Source organism: Lissotriton vulgaris, chromosome 8, assembly GCF_964263255.1.
Source record: "Lissotriton vulgaris chromosome 8, aLisVul1.2, whole genome shotgun sequence".
Lineage (NCBI taxonomy): Eukaryota > Metazoa > Chordata > Amphibia > Caudata > Salamandridae > Lissotriton > Lissotriton vulgaris.
The window spans coordinates 100,312,960-100,337,469 of record NC_141696.1 but is presented as its reverse complement, the minus strand read 5'-3'; the positions used below and the strand labels follow the sequence as shown (position 1 = coordinate 100,337,469).

The window sequence follows — 24,510 nt, the reverse complement described above, 5'->3', positions numbered from 1 at the left end:
TTTAATCTTTTCTAAGAAGCACCAGTGCAGATCTTCAGGTTTATGCTGTAGGTCGAGGAAGTGTTTCACTAGAGGTGCATTTAGTTTCTGAGTTTTGATAGCTGATCTATGCTCTGTGAGCCACGTTTGAATCGATCTACATGTTTCGCCGACGTAGCCTAGGCCACATGGGCAACTGATGAAGTAGACCACATTTGTGGTTTTACAGTTCCATAAGTTGGTTGCTTTGAAGGTGAAGCCATTGTGGGTGAACACCGCTCCAACCATAATGTTTTTACAAGATTTGCAAGAGGAACAAGGAACTGTTCCTCTGACCGGCAGATTTGTCAGTAATGATCTCTGAGTCTGATTGCTGTTGGGCAATTTGGGGTTGTACTTAGAATGAACTCTCTTATCTTTAAGATTTCTGTTTCTCCTATGTACAAATAGGGGTTTTGGTAAGGCAGACATAGAGGATGGATTGCAATTCAAAATATGCCAATTGGCATTGATAATCTGTCTTATGCGTTCATTCATGGTGGAATGTGTGGTTACACACACAAATTGATCGTTGGCCTGATATTCTTTAGGTGTTAGTAACGCGTCTCGATCGAAAAATCGAGCACGTTTGTAAGAGTTTCTTATTAATCTGTGTGGATATCCACGGTCAAGGAACTTTTTAAGCATAATTGTCGCTTGTTTGTCATAATCAGACAAGTTGGAACAATTTCTGCGGACCCTGAGAAATTGGGAGAAAGGAATACTTTCTCGTTGACATTTGGGGTGGAAACTACTGAAATGTAGTAGAGTATTTCGAGCTGTTTTTTTCACAAATAAGTCCACTTCCAATTTATTATTGTTGACTCGAATTAAAAGATCTAGAAATTCGACTTGCGTCTCATTATGATGCGCAGTAAATTTCAAATTGCTGTCGGTCAGGTTAATCCACTCTAGGAACTCCAGAAGTGTATCTTTCCCATTGGTCCAGATAAAAAAGATGTCGTCAATATATCTGGACCAATGGGAAATCGATTCAAAAAAGGGTGCTATTTCGTTGTCTATGAATTGTCCCTCAAAACGGGACATATATATGTTGGCTATCGATGGAGCCACCGACGCCCCCATACTAACACCCCTGAGTTGGCGGTAGATATCTTCACCAAATTCAAGGACATTCTCTGTCAAGACAATGAACAGACAGTCAATTAAAAATTTCTTGGGACATATGATGTTGTGTTTATCTATAAACCAATCAGTTGCTCTAATTGCTTCATCTATCGGAATGTTGCTATAGAGAGATTCGATATCTAGAGTTACTAGTATATCTCTCCCTGGTATGATATCCAGGTTTTCTACTATATTTATCATGTGGCAAGTCTCTTTTACATAGGATTTGATTTTTGGGATATGTGTTCTTATAAAGTGATCTACGAATTTTGATAAGGGTTCTGTCGGGGTGCCAATAGTTGACACAATTGGTCTGTATGGAGGATTTTCTGAATTCTTATGTATTTTCGGAAGACCGTAAATACAGGCAGTTTTGAATTTGCTATTGTTTAAAAATTTGTGATCTTTAGTATTGATATCACCATTTGATAAGGCATCATTGGTCAGAGTACTGATTTTTTTTATTGTGGTGTTAATAGGATTACAGTTGATTTTTAAGTAAGTTGAACTGTCGCTTAACATTCTATTCATATTCTGTTCATAGTCGCTGGAATTGAGGACAACAATGTCTCCTCCCTTATCTGCTCCTTTAATCGTTAATTCTTTATTATCTGAGAGCTCTTTGAGGGCTAGTGATTCATTTTTCATCAGGTTGTATTTTGGTTTGGGAATATATTTTAAAGTTCTTTCTAGTTTTTTAATAACAACTAGCTCAAAGGCCGCTACTTCTGGCCCTAATTGATCTAAACCAGGAGTGAAAGAGGAGGGTAGTGAGATTTCATTCTGCCTTTGTCTAGTTAAATCATATACATTGTTCTCATTATCCTGAAAAAACTTTCTCAATCTGATTTTCCTAAAGAAGGCTACTATATCTTTGTAAAGCTCAAAGGTGTTCACATATGTGTGGGGTACAAGGATAAACCTTTCGAGAACAGAGCTTCACTGGAGTCGTCTAACTTTTTAGAGGACAGGTTAAAAATGGGAATTACATTCCCTGGCCCCAATATTGCCTGTTTCGAGTTTCAGACAAGCTTTGGGAATAATAATGTAAACAACTAGGACCCCCTGTTAAGAAACTGAATTCGTAGTACAGGGAAATAGACAATGTGAGAGAAGTAATTAAATATCAATGCAAAAAGGGAGAAAAAGTATGAAAAGCACACCATCAATTAAAATTTAGATCTTAAGAAGAAACTCATTCGCATGGAAGCCCATGGGGAATTCATGTTGGCCTATCTCAAAACAGGAATTATCCCCAATGGGCTACGTGTACGGAATGCACCGGGTCTTTTCGTGCACCATAGACCGTTTTTAGAAAAATGGAGTCTCATAGCGAATAGATGTTCTCGGGATCTGATGATATTGATAGTGGCAACATCAAAAGAATTAGCTTCAGAAATAAAAAAAGAGATAGATGAATTAGAAGAGAAGTTAAAACAACTCACTGGAGTTGAAGATGCTATCAAAAAGATAGAGGAATACAACAAGGAATTAGAATCATTCAGTAATTATCTAAATAAACGAAAAACTGATAAACTAAATAAAGATAAAAGATTTTATTCAGAGGAAGTTGCATACCCTTATTTACATAAAGATTTTTACCAACAAAACCATTATACTGATGAGTCTAGAAATGTCCAACAGAGAGTCAACAATTTCACTGATTCATCTGACTCGGAGGGTGAAGGCTCCAGTAATACATACTATGAATCAGATGGTGGTTTCAATTCATATACCAACTCTAGACCTCAGCGACGTCCTTTTTTATCGAACAGAGGGCCTCCACGAGGTCGCCCCAGGGTAAGGTTCCAGAATCAGGGACAATCCAGAGGGAACTTCCAAATGAATCAACACCCACATCAAGCACAACATCAACAAATTCAACACCAACAACATCAACAACAGGAACCCCAGTTTATCAGGGAAACTCGAAACAGGCAATATTGGGGTCAGGGAATGTAATTCCCATTTTTAACCTGTCCTCTAAAAAGTTACCTTTGAGCTTTACAAAGCCTTCTTTAGATAATCATATTGAGAAAGTTTTTTCAGGATAAAGAGAACAATGTATATGATTTAACTAGACAAAGGCAGAATGAAATCTCACTACCCTCCTCTTTCACTCCTGGTTTAGATCAATTAGGGCCAGAAGTAGCGGCCTTTGAGCTAGTTGTTATTAAAAAACTAGAAAGAACTTTAAAATATATTCCCAAACCAAAATACAACCTGACGAAAAATGAATCACTAGCCCTCAAAGAGCTCTCAGATAATAAAGAATTAACGATTAAAGGAGCAGATAAGGGAGGAGGCATTGTTGTCCTCAATTCCAGCGACTATGAACAGAATATGAATAGAATGTTAAGTGACAGTTCAACTTACTTAAAAATCAACTGTAATCCTATGAACACCACAATCAAAAAAATCAGTACTCTGACCAATGATGCCTTATCAAATGGTGATATCAATACTAAAGATCACACATTTTTAAACAATAGCAAATTCAAAACTGCCTGTATTTACGGTCTTCCGAAAATACATAAGAATTCAGAAAATCCTCCATACAGACCAATTGTGTCAACTATTGGCACCCCCACAGAACCCTTATCAAAATTCGTAGATCACTTCATAAGACCACATATCCCAAAAATCAAATCCTATGTAAAAGACACTTGCCACATGATAAATATAGTAGAAAACCTGGATATCATACCAGGGAGAGATATACTAGTAACTCTAGATATCTAATCTCTCTATAGCAACATTCCGATAGATGAAGCAATTAGAGCAAATGATTGGTTTATAGATAAACACAACATCATATGTCCCAAGACATTTTTAATTGACTGTCTGTTTATTGTCTTGACAGAGAATGTCCTTGAATTTGGTGAAGATATCTACCGCCAACTCAGTGGTGTTAGTATGGGGGCATCGGTGGCTCCATCGATAGCCAACATATATATGTCCCGTTTTGAGGAACAATTCATAGACAACGAAATAGCACCCTTTTTTGAATCGATTTCCCATTGGTCCAGTTATATTGACGACATCTTTTTTATCTGGACCAATGGGAAAGATACGCTTCTGGAGTTCCTAGAGTGGATTAACCTGACCGACAGCAATTTGAAATTTACTGCGCATCATAATGAGAAGCAAGTCAAATTTCTAGATCTTTTAATTCGAGTCAACAATAATAAATTGGAAGTGGACTTATTTGTGAAAAAAACAGCTCGAGATACTCTACTACTTTTCAGTAGTTTCCACCCCAAATGTCAACGAGAAAGTATTCCTTTCTCCGAATTTCTCAGGGTCCGCAGAAATTGTTCCAACTTGTCTGATTATGACAAACAAGCGGCAATTATGCGTAAAAAGTTCCTTGACCGTGGATATCCACACAGATTAATAAGAAACTCTTACAAACGTGCTCGATTTTTTGATCGAGACGCGTTACTAACACCTAAAGAATATCAGGCCAACGATCAACTTGTGTGTGTAACCACACATTCCACCATGAATGAACGCATAAGACAGATTATCAATGCCAATTGGCATATTTTGAATTGCAATCCATCCTCTATGTCTGCCTTACCGAAACCCCTATTTGCACATAGGAGAAACAGAAATCTTAAAGATAAGATAGTTCATTCTAAGTTCAACCCCAAATTGCCCAACAGCAATCAGACTCAGAGATCATTACTGACAAACCTGCCGGTCAGAGGAACAGTTCCTTGTTCCTCTTGCAAATCTTGTAAAAACATTATGGTTGGAGAGGTGTTCACCCACAATGGCTCCACCTTCAAAGCAACCGACTTATGGAACTGTAAAACCACAAATGTGGTCTACTTCATCAGTTGCCCATGTGGCCTAGGCTACGTCGGCGAAACATGTAGATCGATTCAAACGCGGCTCACAGAGCATAGATCAGCTATCAAAACTCAGAAACTAAATGCACCTCTAGTGAAACACTTCCTCGACCTACAGCATAAACCTGAAGATCTGCACTGGCGCGTCTTAGAAAAGATTAAAACCCCTGACAGTAAGGGCGGATGCGCCATCCGGAAAAAACGAGAAGTTTTTTGGATTTTTGTTCTGGACACACATAAGAGGGGATTAAACAACGAAATTCCCTGGGAGAATGCCATTGTATAACTTTACATACAGGGCATTCTCCGTGACCAATCTGTCTCCAACAAAAATGCCTTCTGTATTAGAATTGAAGATGGTCATTTGTGGTTTGTCTCTAGCCCAAGAACCCTTTCATAAAGAGCACCCCGATAACAACCTTTCAACAAGAGGGGAACTTCTTGGGCAAAATAATTCCTCTGATAGCGGCTTAGCTGAGACCCGCCGCTTTAACGCCGATCCAGTCATAGTTGAGAACACCGATCAGTACTGGGAGAACACTCCTCCCTTTAAGGCATTTCCAGATTACATATTGATAGTGGATCGGGTGTCTTGTACCAGCTACCGAGTTATAACGTGGAAATATGCTAATAAGCCCCTCTTCTGCCGCCCGGTATGCTTAGCTTAGTCTTTATCACTTGTGAATATTGCCTTCACACTAAGATCTAATAGGTGGGCTTTTAGACATCCCCCCATTCGGGTATAATATACGATACGTGTCACTTTTTTTAATCTTGTAACGCGTTGTTTATTTTGCTTTACCTAGCGGTTAATTTCGAGCTCCTTTCCCTTTAACAGGAGGAACTGGTAGGCCAGTGCGTCACTATAGGCAAATGAGTTACACATACTTAAGGAGGGGCTCAGCAGTTGGTCGGGTTATTCACCATTTCCAACGGCTGCGGGACGCCAGCAGATATCTCGAGCGTGGTTCCCGCAGGTTGATGCAACCGTCCGTGACTCCTTATCTTCGGTAAGATAGCTGCCCACGCTTGGAACTTTAACTTAGTACTGCACACGTAATATAGATTATCTGTCCATTAAATTGTAACTATAGGTCTGTCACAATTCTTTTTTTAGTATCAAAGTCGGACGGACGGCCTTTTGTGTATACAGTCCACTTAGTCAAGGAAGGGCACTTCGAATCATTTTACTTCTCCAACGGCTGGAAGCTTCTACCTGATATCATTTATGTGGCTCCCATAGACTGTTGAATACGCTCTTGCCTTTATATTTACGGTAAGAAACACATCTACAACACTCACCAAAGCTACTAATGTATTGGTGATACAAAGTATACTTGATTTCTATCGTATTAGTAGCCACTTTGTTTTCCCCTTCCAGAAACGTAGCCCGACATTTAGCTACAACTTTATCCGGTCAAGAAACTTAAAGAAGGGCTTTGTTTACACATCTAAGTATCCTACTCCTCCAGCGCATGTGTGACGCCAACGGTTATTTGTTACACACGTGCTCATTTCCATATTAATGGTAAGAAACACTTCCTCACCGTATTTAGGGTTAATCCACGTGCATAAAATACAGAGCGTTAAAGAATTGTTTTGTAACTGCATTAGCTACACTTTGCCATTTTAGATATCAAGTCCCTCCGTGGAGTCAAATTTCCACCCAGACCTTAGAAACACCAAGAGATCGCGATCTGTTCCGTTCTGGTGCACGTTTAAAGAATAAGTATTGAACACGCATCTTGTGCTCTCTATGGTAAGGTTCAACCAGCGATATTCAGTTTCCATGCCTTTAAACTTTCCATCTTTCGCTACTATTCATATATATTTTCATTCAAGATTTATCCATCGAATAACTCACAGTGTCTTTTGGTTAGGTGCAATTGGCAATTAACTTTTTCCAGTGCTCCTAGGGTGAATACTTTAACATATTCAACGATGTGCTTATATTAGAATTAAGATATGCAAACGGCTTATACTTAGGTGCAATTGGCAGTGAACTTTTTTCCAGCGCTCCTAGGGCGAATACCTTAACATATTTTCCGATGTGCCTATTTTGGAATTAAGATATGCAAGCGGCTTATACTAATCAACCAAGATAACTTCTAGTGATTTGTCTAAAAAACTTTGTACCATATAATTTTGACAGTTGTAGATTGCCTTTCTCAAATAGCTACAAGAGATATAGGTACTTGGGGCCTTCATTTGAAGTCATACATAATGTTAGATTAAGAGGCTTCCTCCTATATATATACATATATAAATGTATCCTTCCTTATGTAGCCCTAGGAAGTTTTGCAGTTCAAAGAATTTATAAGGTTATTCAATGTCAGAGCTTTTTAGCACGTGAGTTCATAGTTCCATTGTTTACCATTGTGTATTTGACTCATTTATAGGGTATACCTCCCTTTCATGCCCCCCAATTCCCCCTCGCTCATATACTACTGCTCAAATATAACATTATTAGTTTGTACCTTATGTAGCTATATCTTTAAGCTACACAAGTAGGGAGTCATTGGTATGTAAGCACAGTTATATATATATTTTGCACATGCATTTTTTACAGTTAAAATTGGAATTTGAGATTGCAATTCCTTGTTTTAAATTTGCTTTATATATGTTTTTCAGATTTTATTGTGGCTCCTGAAGAAGATGTTTCCAAAAACGACGAAACGCGCGTCGATTAACATTGTTTGCCACTGTTTTATGACCTTTTTTGTGTAATTGTGTTATAAACATATGATTAATGTACTACTGAGTTGTTTATGTAATTATTAGATTATTATGCTTGTCTATTAAATGTTTTTAATATGAATATGTGTATATAAAAATAAATGCAATCTTGTGTTTTTTAATTGATGGTGTGCTTTTCATACTTTTTCTCCCTTTTTGCATTGATATTTAATTACTTCTCTCACATTATCACTGACTTTATCACCCCACACGCCCTCCCCTCCGAGGACTACATTCTATTGGGAGACCTCAATTTTCACCAGGAAAAGAGCAACGACAGCAACGCCACCACCCTTCTGGACAAACTCGCCAACCTCGGACTCAAACAACTTGTTAATACCCCCGCTCACTACGCAGGTCACACACTCGACCCTATCTTCACCTCCAGGAAACATATCTCCTTCAGTCACACCACAGTTCTCCATTGGACGGACCACAGCTGCGTTCACTTTGTCTACAAAAAGACCACAACCCACAACCATCCTCAACCTACTCTGCGAAGAAACTGGAACAAAATCACCATCGATCAGATCTCCTCATCGCTTCTTCAAAACCCCCTGCCCACTCTTCGAACCCCAACCAAGCAGCCATTAACCTCACTCAATGGCTAACCAACAGCGCCGACAACCTAGCACCTTTGAAAAAATGTCAATTCAAACTAGGCAGCAAAAACGCCCCCTGGTTCAACGATGATCTTAAGAAATCCAAGAAACTCTGTCGCTCCCTTGAGAAGGCCTGAAAAAAAGACTCAAACACCAGCACCAGGGACGCCTTTAAAAAACGCCACCCGCATACACCACCAACTGATCCGGACTGCCAAGAAAGCCGCATTCAAAGACCGACTAGACAACAACGCCCACAACAGCAAGGAATTATTCAACATCTTCAAAGAGTTTACCAACCCCACTGCCAACTCCAACGACATCACTCCCTCTCAAACCCTTTGTGACTCCCTAGCTTTGTTCTTCCACGACAAAATCGCAGACATCCACAACAGCTTTGACAACCAACCCTAAGACCAACCCACCCAACCTTCTGCCGTACCTTCACCCCCCTTGAACATCCTTAATGACTGGAACCCAATCTCTACTGAGGAAACCATCCACCTGATGAACTCCATCCACTCAGGATCCCCCACAGACCCATGCCCTCAACATCTTCAACAAAGCAGACTCCATCATAGCACCACACCTCCGAGATGTCATCAACTGCTCCCTCAACTCCGCCACCTTCCCGGAAAGCTGGAAACACGCCGAACCCAGCGCCCTTCTGAAAAAACCCACAGCTGACCCCACCGAACTCAAAAACTACCGCCCCATCTCGCTCCTTCCATTCCCGGCCAAAGTCATCGAGAAAGCTGTCAACAACCAGCTCGCCGCCTTCCTCAAAACCAACAAATCCCTCGACTCCTCACAGTCCGGCTTCCGAGCCAAACACAGCACTGAGATCGCACTCATCGCAGCAACAGACGACATTCAAACTCTACTGGACAATGGAGACACAGTCGCCCTCATCCTCCTCGACCTCTCCACAGCCTTCGACACAGTCTGTCATAGCACCCTGTTACAACGCCTCAGAAACATCGGAATCCAAGGAAAAGCACTGGAATGGATCACCTCGTTCCTTGCCGGAAGAACTCAGAGAGTCCGCCTCCCACCATTCAAGTCAGAGGCCACATAAGTCATTTGCGGCGTGCCACAAGGATCTTCACTCAGCTCCACCCTCTTCAACGTATACATGAGCCCCCTCGCGACCATCGCACACAACACAACCTCAACATCATCTCCTACGCTGATGACACTCAACTGATCCTCTCACTCACCAAAGACCCTAACACCGCCAAAACCAACCTACATGAAGGAATGAAAGAAGTAGCCGAGTGGATGAAGCACAGCCGTCTGAAACTGAATTCAGACGAAAACAGAAGTCCTTATCTTAGGTACCTCCCCCTCCGCCTGGGATGACTCTTGGTGGCCTGAGGCCCTTGGAAAAGCACCCATCCCGACGGACCACGCACGGAACCTGGGCGTCATCCTGGACTCCTCACTCGCGTTGACCAAACAAGTCAACACCGTTTCATCATCTTGCTTCAACATTCTTCACATGCTCAAAAAAACATTTTGCTGGATCCCCACCGAAACTAGAAAAACGGTCACCCACGCACTGGTTACAAGCCGCCTGGACTACGGAAACACCTTTTACGCCGGTACCACCGCAAAACTTCAGAAAAAACTCCAACGCATCCAGAACGCATCAGCCAGACTCATACTAGACATCCCGCGTAAAGACCACATTTCTGGTCACCTGAAAAACCTCCACTGGCTCCCCGTCAATAAGAGGATAACATTCCGCCTCCTAACCCACGCACACAAAGCACTTTACGAACTTGGACCCGAATGCCTCAACACACGACTTTCCTTCTACACCCCCTCCCGCCAGCTACGCTCCTCCAACCAAGCCCTTGCTGCTGTACCTCGCATCAACAAAACCACCATGGGAGGAAGATCCTTCTCCTACCTTGCGGCTAAAACCTGGAGCTCACTTCCCATTCACCTTCGCCTCACTCAGAACCACCTAGCATTCAGAAAGCAACTTAAAACCTGGATATTCGACAAGTAATTCCCCACCCTTCTCCAAGCGCCTTGAGACCCTCTGGGTATGTAGCGCGCTATATAAATTATTTGACTTGACTTGACTTGACTTACACCCTCTCTCTGTTTTACACCCTGTTTCATCCTTTTTCTGACTTACTCCCTTTCTCCCTTTCTTTGACTTACTCCCTCTCCCTATTACATCCTTTCTGTCTTACAACATATTATAAACTCTCTCTGTCTTACTCCTTCTCTATGTTTTACTCCCTCTACCTGTTTCTTTGTCTGACTCTCTCTGTCTCTTTGTATTACTCCCTCTAGCTCTTTTTCTCTGTCTTACTCCTAGTTATATAGTTGCTGTGGTATAAACTTAGATATGTTGTAAAGTAGTGTTTATATTGTTTGCTTATTTTCATTGCTTTGTTGTTTGGTAATAGTGGTCTATAATGTGTTATTTTTTTCTTTACCATAGATTGAAATCAAGATTTCAATAGTAAGGAAATATGCCCTCAAGGCAGAGGTGAAGGAAAGATGCCAAGCGGAAAAAATAAAAAACAGCAACAGAATTAAAGCACTCCCCTATAACAAGTACTTCAAAAACACAAAAAAAGCTCCTGGTAAGACAACTAAATCTTTTTTTCGGAACATATGTAGATAAAAAAAAATGTTAATGAGAATGTGAATATACAGAAGAAGAGAGCAAATTTGAAAAGGAAGGAGAGGCCCCCCAAAAATGTTACTACTGGAGCAGGAGAGAACAGTATGTATAGGAATGGAAGGCAAAACCAATTTAGGGACATTCGTAGACGAATGTTTTGCAATAGGGTAGTTTTAAATTTGTTAAAAAATGTTAAGAAAGGTAAACAGAGAGCTGCTTTTTACAAGAAAAAGAAAAGTGTAGAGAAGATTGTTGATCAGGCTTTTGAAGTTAATAAAACATTATTTATTTTAGTAATCAATAGAATTAGGATACTTAACAAGGCAATTGATGTTTTCAAATCGAACAGTAGATGGAAAAGAATAATTAATCGGACTAATTTTTATGAAGTTTTTTCTGGAGAATGGATGCATAGTTCAAGTTCTGAGCCATTTTTTAATGAGGAGAGTTACTTCCAGGAGAATGTTTTGGTGCATGCAGTTGACACCAGTGGTCGAGCATATGATGTGAAAGACGGTTGTCCGATGGAAAAAGAGAAACTTGTTTCTAGAGATGCAGAAGAGGTGTTAGCTGATGAAGTCTTAGGGAGACGTACTAAGGGTCCAGTCTACACTTGGAATTGTAGTAGTATTTGTAGTGTGCGACAGGATTCAATCAATTTGCTTCGTAATTTCTTACGTACATATAGTAAGAAAAGTCTAAAACAGAAAATAAGATGTTGCAAGACTTAGATCCTTGCAGAGTGAGAGAAAACAGGTTTGCATGGGCATTCACTGGCTTGTCTTTCTAGAAAAGTATGTCAGAGTGTTTTTCATCATTTTAGGATGTTAGCAGTGCATCATAATAAAATGAGGAAATTAGTGAGAAGGTTGTATTATGCAAAAAGTCCAGCACTTAAGCTTAAACAGTTAAACAGTGCTCTTTTGCATGGATCTGAATTAGATGTGAAGAACATTTGTGAAGAAATTGAGTTTTGTTATTTTGGTGACAAAGAGGACAGTGTGGAATTTGATACAGTAATAGAAGGTAATGTGGAAGACAATGTACAGATTTCAAGTACAGAAAAGTTTGACCAGGAAATTACCAAGTTTAAGGTGAAATCAAGTCAAAGGCCTAATTTTACTTGTGTGTGTTGTCGACGGACTCATTATAACATTCAGACTAGGTTAGTTGATTTATATGCAAAAAGTGAAATGGAAAATAATAGTGAATAGAAGGATTTTGCAACTTATTTGTTGGTAGAGAATTCTTTTGATTTGAGTTCTGATCAGCGTATTTGTATTTATTGTTTTAAAAAATTAAATGAAAACAGAATGCCTGCTAGAGCTGTTCATAATGATCTTGAGTTGATAGACATTCCTTCTGAATTGATGGATTTAAATACCTATGAATCTATTTTGATTCAATGTGTCCATCCTTTTCAGGCTATTGTTCGCATGAAGCCTAAGATAAGAAAATTGCCTCCTTCAGATTTACAGAAAGTATTAAAGGGAAGAGTTGTTTATTTGCCTCTAGATAAAAAAAAATATTGATACAGTTGGTGTAGAAAGAGTGGAAGAGGAACCTCTGGTTATTCTAGTTAATGGGGTTCCGACAAAGAGTAAGAAAATCTGGCAAGATTAGTGGATGTTAGGAAAGTCAAAAAGGCAACGTTGTATTTGGTCAAAAACAATGAGTACTACAAACATGTATGTGTTGGAGCAGAGGAAACAGCTACAGAAGAAGACAGTGATTGTTCAGCCGGCCAAATTGAAAAAGTTGATGTGTCTAGAAGTGAAGAAATATATGAACATTATACTGTTCATCCTTTGCATTCCAAAGAAGTAATGGGGAATGCAATTGACTTGTTTCAAATGAAAGCAGCAAAGGGAAGTCCCATTAGTGTATGGGAAGAAAGTTTGGAAGCTCGTTGTTTTCCACAGTTATTTCCAACAGGTCGAGGTGGACGATATGACGATCGACCAGTTCAAATTCCTGCAGCTGAATATCGGACTTTAAGATTATATGCTAAAGATCCAAGGTTTTGTCAATGCATGCCCTATTTGTTTCATCTACTGTATGAAAGTGACTTGTCTGGGCTTTCTTATGCAGTGAACCATATACTTAAAAGTGGACCACATTGCAAAATGTTTCGGCGAGGGACTTTATGGAGAAAGTCAATCTGCAAGACAGTATTTTGGAATCTCAGCTAATCAATCTCATGGCATGTCAGCGTGGTACAAATGAGTATTGGTTCCGTCGTCATGGGGAATTGAAATGTATGCTAAGAAACCTAGGAACTCCTACACGGTTCCTCACTCTTAGCTGTGCTGAGTATGCATGGGACGACTTACTTCAATTTCTACGATAGGCAAATGGAAACATACAAAATATAGAATTCAAAACACCTGGAGAACTGTGTTCTTTGGATGCAGTGAATGTATGCAGATATTTCAATCATAGATTTGAAGCTATGATGTCTTTTATTACCAACAAAAAAATCCTCCCCTTGGAGAGGTTTTGGATTTCTTTTGGAGAAAGGAGTATCAAGCGAGATGTGCACCTCACATACATATGTTGTTATGGATTAAAGATGCACCCAAATTTGGAACTGATTCGGATGACACAGTGATGAGTTTCATTGAAGAATATACAACATGTGCTGTTCCGAAAACTACCGAAGAAAACAGTTTAAGGTAACAAGTTTTACGCTTTTAATCCCATCGTTGTGGAAAGTACTGTCGTCGAAAATTCAGAAACAAGGACAAGTTCTACACAAAATGTCGTGTCGGGTTTCCACGACCAGTGATTTCTAAAGGAAGAGTAAATAATTTGATGTCTTCTCTGCGACATACTGTGAAGAGGAAATCACCAAAAAATACATACAATTTAAAAAGATAGGAAGAGTCCAATTACAGCAACGACCACAACCCAGTGATTTTGTCCAAGTGGAATGCTAACATGGATATTCAGTTCGTTGCTGACAACTCTATTGCTGTGGCTCAATATGTGACATCTTACATCACAAAAAAAGAAAAGACAGACTGAAGGAAATGTGGGAGGACATTTCACATGAAAAGAGTATAAGTAAAAAATTATACAGTTTCAGTCTGAAGATGTTGTCGCATCGAGAAATTGGAGCATATGAATGCTCTTATTGGTTATCATCAGCAAGTCTCTATGCCAAATCTAGAACAATCATTTGGGTGAGTCTAGGTCTTGCTGCAAAACGAAACCGAGTTTTGAAATCTGTACAAGAAATTGAGTATTTGGCGGGGAAAGAACCAAACAGTACAGATATTTTGAAGACAAACATGTTGGATACATACTATCCAAATAGCAGTAGTCATCTTGAGAACACTTGTTTGTATGAAGTTCTGCAAAACTATAGTTATAAGAGGAACATCACAGAAGATATCAATAATGGAAAATATGCTGTCATTGGGTGTGAAGGATGCCTAGTGAAGCAGAGAAAAGGCCATTTGATTAATCATCGAATATTGAGTTGCGAATCTCCAGACAAAAGGGAATTTTACTATTTAGCTCTTTGCAACCCTTTAAGCCATGGCGTACAGAAGAGGAACTACTTGGAGATTTTCTCTGTTACGAAGATTCTTTTAACCCCTTCCATGCTGATGACGGCCCCCATCCGTCATGCATTACAGTGCTCGTGTGCTCATGACGGCTGGGGGCCGTCATAAAGCCATTGATTCTTCAATAAGCCTAGCACACGAGAAAAATCAGCCCAGCATGGAAGGGGTTAATGCAGCCAAGGATACCATAGAATGTCCTGTTTTTCCAAATTATCTGCAAATGTTGAACAAAGAAATAGAGCAAGAAGCCATCATTGCTGCAGAGATTGCTAGAGACAGTTCTCAAGACAGTCAGAGTTCTACTTCATTGAGTCAAGATCCACTAGGAGGACCAATTATCCAAAATGAAGCTGCAACTGCCATGGATGAGGTGGAAACAGCTATGGAACAAGCGCAAGAGGATGTAGTTAACTTAGAAGATTTGGTGAAACAACTAAACGTTGAGCAGAAACAGGTATATGACATAGTCACAGGACAGATTGAACATGGATTCAGTCATGAGAAAGAAGAGTGCTCATGTACATCATTTAGGCCTGCACGACTGTACGTGAGTGGGGAAGCGGGAACTGGAAAAAGTTTTCTGATTAAAGCAATTGCAACTTATCTGCAGAAAAGGACTGAATCACCGCTGTCTTGTGTTGTAACCGCTCCAACTGGGCTGGCAGCACATAACATTAAAGGGATTACTCTACATCGTTTACTGATGCTACCTGTTGAGCATGATAATAAATTGCAATACAACAAGCTATCTGGAGATGCGTGTTCTGAAGTTTCCAGAGACCTGAAGAAAATTAAACTTCTTTTCATTGATGAAGTAAGCATGGTCTCAAATCTAATGCTTGCTTTTGTGCATTTGAGAATGCAAGAAATTCTTAGAACAGAGTATGATGTGTTATTTGGAGGGAAACACATTATTGTTTTTGGAGGTCTACTGCAGTTGACTCCAGTGAAAGGACAACCAGTGTTTAAAATGCTCACGCATGAAGATACCAGGAAGTCCCTAGGAAACATTGGAAACGTTAATATATGGTTATATTTCAAATATACAGAACTGCTTCAAAATATGCGACAGGCAAAGGATGAAGATTATAAAAATATTCTACAAGATGTAAGAATCGGAAAACTAAGTGAGCATGGGAAAGAAGCTTTACATGCACGATTAATTTCAAATATGTATCCAAATGAAAACATTCTTTCAGAGAATATTTTTAAATTACTGAGAACAAATCTGGGATATGTTTCATGCCAACTCTGCAAGAATGTTCCATTTTCAACAACAACATTTTAAAATTAGAAAATGAAGTGATTGTGAAACTGGAAGCTATAGATAAAATAGAGCATATGGGAGCAACAATTATTTTGTCAGAAAATTTGAAATCAAAATTGTATTCATTAGAGAAGACTATATCTAAAACTGCTGGTTTTGAAAAGACTCTGAACGTGTGTTTAAATTGTCGTATCATTTTGAGAAGGAATTTAAATGTTGAAAGAGGTCTGGTAAAGGGAGCAATGGGTCATGTTGTTGATTTTGTGAATTATAGAAATAAAGATGGAATTGAATTTTTAAAAATTAAATTTGATGGCATTGAGCAAGTACAACAAATCAGTCGTTGTTCTGCTAGATTTTTGCTTGTAAAAGACCTTTATGTTCGCCGAAAACAGTTTCCTGTTTGTTTGGCATATGCGGTGACAATTCATAAATCTCAAGGTTTAAGTGTAGATATTGCTTTGGTGAACATTGGAAGTTCTGTGTTTAAAGAGGGTATGGCATATGTGGCATTATCACGAGTCAGAACTTTATCAGGATTGTACTTGATTAAGTGTGATGAGACAAAGATGTGTGCAGATCTAGATTGTGTTAAAGAATACAATAGGTTAAGAAGAGAGTATGCTCCACATTTGCCTCAATATCCTCTGTTTGAAAAACGTATGGTATTCTGAAAAAGAAGAAATGAGAATAATTGCAGTGAGGTAGTAGCAAAAAGTTAAAAAGTTGATGAAACTATAATTGTAAGCAGAAAGGAAAAGGATTCTGTTGAAGATGTTGGATTTCAGTTTGAAAACAGTTCTGGTGTCAACTGCTATGCTAATGTAGTGGTTAATGTTGTTTTTTACTTCAAACTTTACAAGAACAGATTGTTGAAAATCGGGATCAAAGATTCTGCGGTTTATTGAATTCTGTGTTTGAGAAATGTAGCAGTGATAGAGCAAAAATAGAAAGTGTTTCAGAAATTGGAAATGTGTTCTGGTCAAAAAAATATTTCACAGAACATTCAGCAGGATTGTCAGGAATTTTTAATGTATATGTTTGGTGTATTGGAAGATGAAGGTGCAGATGTAGAAAATCTTTCTAGCCTTTCTTATCAATGGCAGCATGACTGCGATAATTGTAGTTTATCAAGTAGTACTAGAATAGACACTGAAAGATTTATATATTTGACTTTACCAGACTGCAAATCAGTGTCTTTTAATAATCTAGTTAAAGCAGCTGATCATAATATGGTGTGTACCCAATGTAAGTGTCCAATGCTGTCCACATTATTTATACAAACTTATGGTCAGTATGTCATTTTAATGTTCCAACGATGTAGACCTGATGGAACTAGATTGACAACTTCTATTAAAAATGTTGTGGCTTCTCAGTTATCAATTTCAAGAAGAACCTTTGCAACTGTAGCTATTATTTATCATGACGGTCCTTCGACAACAGCAGGGCATTATACAGTTTATTTAAAATGTTGAAAAGGCTGGACTTACTGTAATGATACTCATTTGACTTTCAAACAACGTTTGCCTTTTGACTTAAAAAATTCTTACCTAGTGTTTTTAGAACCAAAATTTAAGTAAAGGTAATTGGCCTATGAAGACGGGAGCAGTTAATAAAAGTTAGTCTACTGTTTAAAATTATATTGTGAGTAAAAGTGATCAACATAATATAAAAAATCAAGTTCTCATATAGGTACTGTAAGTGGATCTCATAGTAAGTCATATCAGTATTATAGGAAATGTTGAACATGAGTGATGCAGAGATGGGAATATGAATATTTAAACATTGTGAAAATGTTGTATGAGCTTTTCTTTCAGAACGTCGGGAAAACGGTAATTTCAGAGTTTGTTTTGAGTAATTTGAAAACATACTGATATATCTGATACTATTTGGCCTTAAGGAAAGGTGAAGGAATGAGCAAAGAGTCATGACTTAACACAAGGAGGAAATGAACACATTGAGACATATTACAGATATTCTTGAAGCTTTTTTTATAGAAAGTCGATGAAATGGAAGTTTTAGAGAACAGCAGAGTATTTTCCAACGAAAAGGACCTTCACAGTGTACTATTTGGATTAAAGGAAAAGTAAGTGAATCAAAGATTAGTGTACATATGTGATTTGTAAGTTTATATGGGTTTTTTTAAAACACAATCTTTTAGATTGTGTTTTTTTTCACGCTGTCATATGATGAATAGTTTGAACTCACTGTTTTTAGTGAAACTCATATGGCCGGGATGCCTGTCACCCCCTCCCAACACAATCCCTAAGGATGGGAAGACGGACGCAGTTCTGAACTTTTGGAAGGCGGGAGGGAGTTACCCTCCCGGCCGTATTTATTAAAATATGAAACAAAATTAAAACATTAAAATAACAGTTTCATATCATGTACAATTTTCATTTATTACTTTACGATGAAGACACGTTGATTGGCTAACCTTAACAAATCTCTAGTACAAAGGTTTTCCTAGCCGAGTCTAACATCCTGCCAATGCATACTTTTCTAAATTAAAATTGTACATCCTAGCATTACGGGCCAACGGCAAGGTCGCAACCGGTGTCAGATCCCAACTACCAGAACTCCCCCCTCGGTGTGAGGGCGGGCGCACAGAGTACTGTACCTCTGTGCCAACTCCAATTTCCCTTGTCTTCGCGGGGGCCCCCTATTTAACTCGACGCCATCTTAATGGTCGTCCGAGGACTCGTGTGAGGTGTCTAGAAGGTAGCGTGGACCCCCCTCCCACCCCACACTGTTTATCACATCCGCCGTCGTGGATATCCTGGCCCCGGGAAATTCGTGGGAGGGGCATGCAGCCACCTCCTCCCCTGGAAGGGGCCTATGACCACCTTCCCTTAGGCGACCCCCTACTTAGTGGGTGCCGCCTCCCCGTGTGAGGGGCCAATGGCCGCCTCCCCCCGGGCGCTCCCATCCATAATGGGTGGCGACCCCCTCTAGGGACCTTGAAATTACTGCTCACCGATCATGACCTTACCGCCCGACCAAAAAATAAATACGACGTTCGTTTACCTACTAAGGAAGAAAATAAACTCTAAATTGCAATATTTATTACTTATACATTCAACACATCCTTCAACTAGACTGTTATACTCCGCTCTATCAAGGAAGAAAAATGTTACGAGCAAATCACTTTATTGCAGTACCAACATCGACATTTTTATTAACGACTAAACCAGGAGAGAAAAGATGTTATCAAAGCAAAACATTTTATTGCAGTACTAACTTTGACATAAGGGGCTGGTGGGTGGGTCAAAATTGCTCCTTGTTCCGTCGAGGGCTCACGTGCAACGAGGGGTGCAGCTTCCTAGCACAGGAACAAGAGGATGCTTCTTCGGATTGCTGCTCCTTTTATTCCTCTTCGGGAGGGCGTGTACCCTCCTCCGGTACGCCAATGGGGCGTGGCCAACGGTGTAGGTGTCTAGGACAACCCTTCTTGGGCGGGAAAAAGGCGCGCCCCAGCTACGCCGCTTCGGGCATACCAGCCGTGACACGCCCCCGCACAAAATTGTTTCCCGGGAGGATCCGGGCCCCCTACCATACGTTCGGGGGGACCGAGTGGTCGCCCCTTTCCATATGGCCGGGATGCCTGTCACCGCCTCCCAACACAATCCCCAAGGATGGGAAGACGGACGCAGTTCTGAACTTTTGGAAGGCGGGAGGGAGTTACCCTCCCGGCCGTATTTATTAAAATATGAAACAAAATTAAAACATTAAAATAACAGTTTCATATCATGTACAATTTTCATTTATTACATTACGATGAAGACACGTTGATTGGCTAACCTTAACAAATCTCTAGTACAAAGGTTTTCCTAGCCGAGTCTAACATCCTGCCAATGCATACTTTTCTAAATTAAAATTGTACATCCTAACATTACGGGCCAACCGCAAGGTCGCAACCGGTGTCAGATCCCAACTACCAGAACTCCCCCCTCACGGTGTGAGGGCGGGCGCACAGAGTACTGTACCTCTGTGCCAACTCCAATTTCCCTTGTCTTCGCGGGGGCCCCCTATTTAACTCGACGCCATCTTAATGGTCGTCCGAGGACTCGTGTGAGGTGTCTAGAAGGTAGCGTGGACCCCCCTCCCACCCCACACTGTTTATCATATCCGCCGTCGCTGATATCCTGGCCCCGGGAAATTCGTAGGAGGGGCATGCAGCCACCTCCTCCCCTGGAAGGGGCCTATGACCACCTTCCCTTAGGCGACCCCATACTTAGTGGGTGCCTCCTCCCCGTGTGAGGGGCCAATGGCCGCCTCCCCCCGGGCGTTCCCATCCATAATGGGTGGCGCCCCCCTCTAGGGACCTTGAAATGACTGCTCACCGATCATGACCTTACCGCCACAGGCCGGATAGTTGACCGGCTATCCGGCCCCCCCACAAACTCCTACTAAAGGTCATGCTTTTACAAACCCCTTAACCACGCTATGAAATCTCCTATGAGTAAGACATTCCCCTCCCGGCATAAATGGACCCCATCCTCGAGATACATGTGATCCCCCCGAATACATCCATGCGGAATACAGTGCAACTGCGCCGAGCGAAACAACCTACTTAGTTTGTTATTGACCTTCTTTACTGAATTGTTCAGCGCTGACACAGAGAGGCCCCCCTGCCACACCTTCCTGGGAAACATGTGTGACCATGCTATCGTGCACCCCGGGATCCTTCTCGCCAGCCAGCTAACAGTAAATAGAACCCCCTCGAGTAGTACTCGCCGACCGAGTGTCACTAAGTCATTGCCTCCCAGGTGTACTATGATTACGGACGGCGGTGACCTTGTCCGTCCTAACAGTCCCTCAACAAAACATTGAAACTGGTCAATACAGAGCCCGCCCCTTCCGTGGAAGGTCACCCTGTACCCGTATTCCCCAGCCGCGTGAATCACGTCACCTGCTTTGAATACGTCCCCAGCCCGCCTCACGTATGAGTGGCCCTCGACCCACACCACTTTTTCCTCAGCCGGTGATCTCTGACCGCTGGTCCCCAGGTGCCGGGTCGACGGCACAGTCCGCCCCGCATAGCATGCTCGCGAAACTGTAAACCAAACAAAAGACAAGAAGCGTGAGTGCATGACAGTGGCTTCATAACATGTGCAACCGCACATACCTTTTTTAACAGTTCGAGGACCATCGCCCCAGTTGTTTCACCTTTTCAACACTCTGACCCCTGGCTGTAGCCTCTGTAGCAGCCCCTATCCTAAAGGAATGGGTACCGAAATCGCCCGGGTCCAAGCCCGCCGCTGCGATTGCCATCGTTAGCACCCGCTGAAACTGAAACCTTGTCAGTGGGGTGGCGTTGATGTGTCTCAGCAAGCTTCCCCCCCATGCATCCGCCCTTTGCGCCAAATATTCCTCAACATACTTCACCGGGCACATGGGGGACCCTCGCATGCGCTGGACAACAATACTGTCTCCCATAGCACCCTGGTCGGTCTTGGACCTGGCTATCGTGATCACCATTGAATCACCCTTGATCAGAATGTGATCCCGACACAGCCCTCCCTCTACATCTTTCTTGCTACCAGCTCACTCACCCGCATGGCCCCATGGAACGCTAATGCGAAAGCGGCCCGGAACAGCACTGCTTCAAACTGGGAGGAACATGTCGTGGGGAGTATCGACATCAGCAGGGACAACCTTTCTAACCCAATCGGGCGCCTTTCGTCTACTTTACGACCCTCAAGGCGTTGCCAGCCACGAAGGGCCTTCTTTACCAAAAAGGACGATGTGGGGTCGTTGATGCCATGTGCCTGCGCCATGAATGAAATGGCGGCTCGGTGCCTATTGGCTGTTGCCGCTCATCGGCCTGCCCTATGCAGTGCTACAAGAAAATTCAAGACACACTCCTCCTGCCCCCACTTGACCCCCCCCTGCCGGACCAAAAAATGCACAATAGGAACGAAACGCTCCTTCGTATGCCTTCCTTGTCCTGGGGGCTAAGCTTGCTGCCACGAGGTCTTGTAATCCGGGGCACCGAGTAGCCAGAGTGCTTCGGGAAATGGTGCCGCCGCTAAGTCCGCGGAAGGTAGATAACCCCTGAAAGCCTGCATGTGTGAACGAGAGAGTGCATCAGCCGCCTGGTTCAGTACACCCGGCACATGCTTCGCCCTGAATTGTACGTTCAATCTCATGCAAAGGAGTACAATTTCCTTCAGTAATCTCAATATCCACTTGCAGCGTGCTGCCTGACTATTTATACATTCAACAACAGTCATATTGTCGGACCAGAACACAACAGAGCGATCTCTGAACTCATCCGACCATGCCATCAGAGCCACAAAAATGGGGAACAACTCGAGAAACCCAATGTTACCTGTGAGACCGCTGGTGTTCCACCATGTCGGCCATGTTTGCGCCGACCATCGATTACCAAAGATGGCGCCAAAGCCCACGCTCCCCGCCGAGTCGGTCCACAAACCCAGCTCGTCCGAGGATGCTGGCGGTTTGTTCCACACCACTCGACCGTTGAAATCCGCCAGAATTGCCAACCATATGCGCATGTCCTGGCGAACTTCTGCTGACAGTCTCGTGCGATGGTGTCCTTCCTTGAGACCAACCATGGCTTGTGCAATAGAGCGGGAAAAGGGGCGGGCCATTGGTATCACTCGGAGGGCAAAGTTAAGCTGGCCCACTGCTTGTTGTAGCTGATGGAGCGTGACTTTCTCTTTGCCGATGCACAATTCCAAGGAAGCCCTGAACTTTGCTACCTTCCCCAGTGGCAAACGGAAACATCCCTTCACAGAATCGAGTTCAATGGCCAGAAACTCAAGTGAAGTCGATGGTCCAACCGTCTTACCTGGTGCCAATGGCACCCCGAATCGCTCCATGAGAGTGCAAAAGTCTCGTAACGCCTGCACACATTGTGTGTCGCCGGCTGCCCCCAAGAACAAAAAATCATCTAGGTAATGCATAACCTGGGTATGGCCAGTGGCTTTGGTGAACGCCCATTGCAGAAAACAACTGAATTTCTCAAAATAAGCACAAGAGATGGAGCAACCCATTGGCATACATCTATCCATGTAGTAACGTCCTTGGAACACAAAGCCTAACAGACGCTGATCCCGTGGGTGTACCGGGAGCAACCGGAACGCTGACTCGATATCTGACTTCGCCATCAGCGCTCCGGACCCCAGGCGATTCAACATGGCGACGGCATCGTCGAAGGATGCGTACCGCACCGAACAAACTCCTGGGTCAATTGCATCGTTCACTGAAAGACCCCTCGGAGCTGACAAGTTATGGATTAGCCTAAACTCCCCCGGGTCTTTCTTGGGGACTACTCCCAATGGGGAACAGATGAAATTAGGTACTGGCGGGTGCCTGAATGGACCAGCAACCCGGCCAAGGGCAACCTCCTTTGCAATCTTCTTTTCTACCACCGCAGGATTATGCAGAGCCGACAGTTGGTTCTTACACAGTGACGCCCCACTAAAAATCCCCCGCCGGGATGTGGAAACCATACAAGAAGCCGTTCCTCAACACCCCAGCGAAGACATGATCAGGGTATTCGTTTAGCCAGGGGATCATTGCCATGATATCAATGGGGGTAGGTGGCGGTACACCATGGTCCCCATCAGACCTGTTTGGCCCCCCCTCTACTCCCTGTATCACCATTCTTGACTCTACACGAACTCTCGGGGTGTGAAGAATTTCCGCAACCTGCACACTCATGCCTGAACTTACATGTCCCCTGAGGTCTCGTGCACTTGCCCCTGTTAAAATTCCAACAGACCCCTTTCTTACCCCCATTCCCTCCATTCCTTGGTTGGTGGTCACCAGTGGGGCCCACTCGAAAGGGCGCTGCAGGCTGACGGCGGGAAGGCCCGGACCCATTCCCGCCAAGCGACGACGACTTTGTCGCGCCCGGCAGGAGCTGTTTCTGCCAAGATATCGAGTCGAGACAATCCCACGTCAGAGATGAATCGAACTCCTTGGCCTTACGAAACTTCATATCATAACCTATCTATTCATCACCTTCATATGTCTCATAAAAATCCATTATTCGTGCCTGGTAGCAGGACAATTCGGTCAAAACCTCGGGCTTAGGCTCCCCAATAATTGCAGTAAACATCGCAAAGGCCCTGGCCCAATTAGAGATTGTCTCATCAACCCTGAATCCCGCCATCTTTGCTCGCCATACATTCGGGTGCCACAAATCTTTTTGTGTCTTAACATACTCCATCTCGCGATGGTCGGTCAACAGGGAAAACATATTAACGTACTTATCGGCCCAGATCAACTCTTTCGTGGCCAGCGGTATATGCTGGACCACCTTCTCCCGTCTTGAGGGCAAAGACCCCTCCCTTGCCATTGGCAATGCATGCTTACCCGGCTCGATTGCTGTTCCCGACGTTTTTTCCACACCAACTGCCGGTCCTCCTGGGGTCACCTGTGGGGGGACACAAGGGAGATTCGCCTTCGCGGCATCTCGCGACTGCCGCAACTGCTGTATTAGTAACTTGGCTCCTTCGGCCGTGTCTGTCGGTGCCGTAGCACCCCCTGCCTTTTTACCAAGCCATGCGGCCAACAGGGCGGCCAACTCGGGAGGCATGTCCTCCTCGCTGGCGGGCGTAACAACAACCGGAATCGGTTGACCCGCGTCTGGGACCGGTACCGGGGCCTCTACTGGAATGACCGGGCTTGCCGGTGGTACCTCGGGAAC

The 24,510-nt window shown here is 42.6% G+C and overlaps 1 protein-coding gene across 1 annotated transcript in view; it reads right to left on the bottom strand.

The window, feature by feature from the left end:
- Window positions 1-24,510, bottom strand: part of LOC147693529 (vomeronasal type-2 receptor 26-like) — a 169,336-nt gene that overhangs the window by 18,694 nt on the left and 126,132 nt on the right. The gene's annotated exons all lie outside the window — the stretch shown is intronic.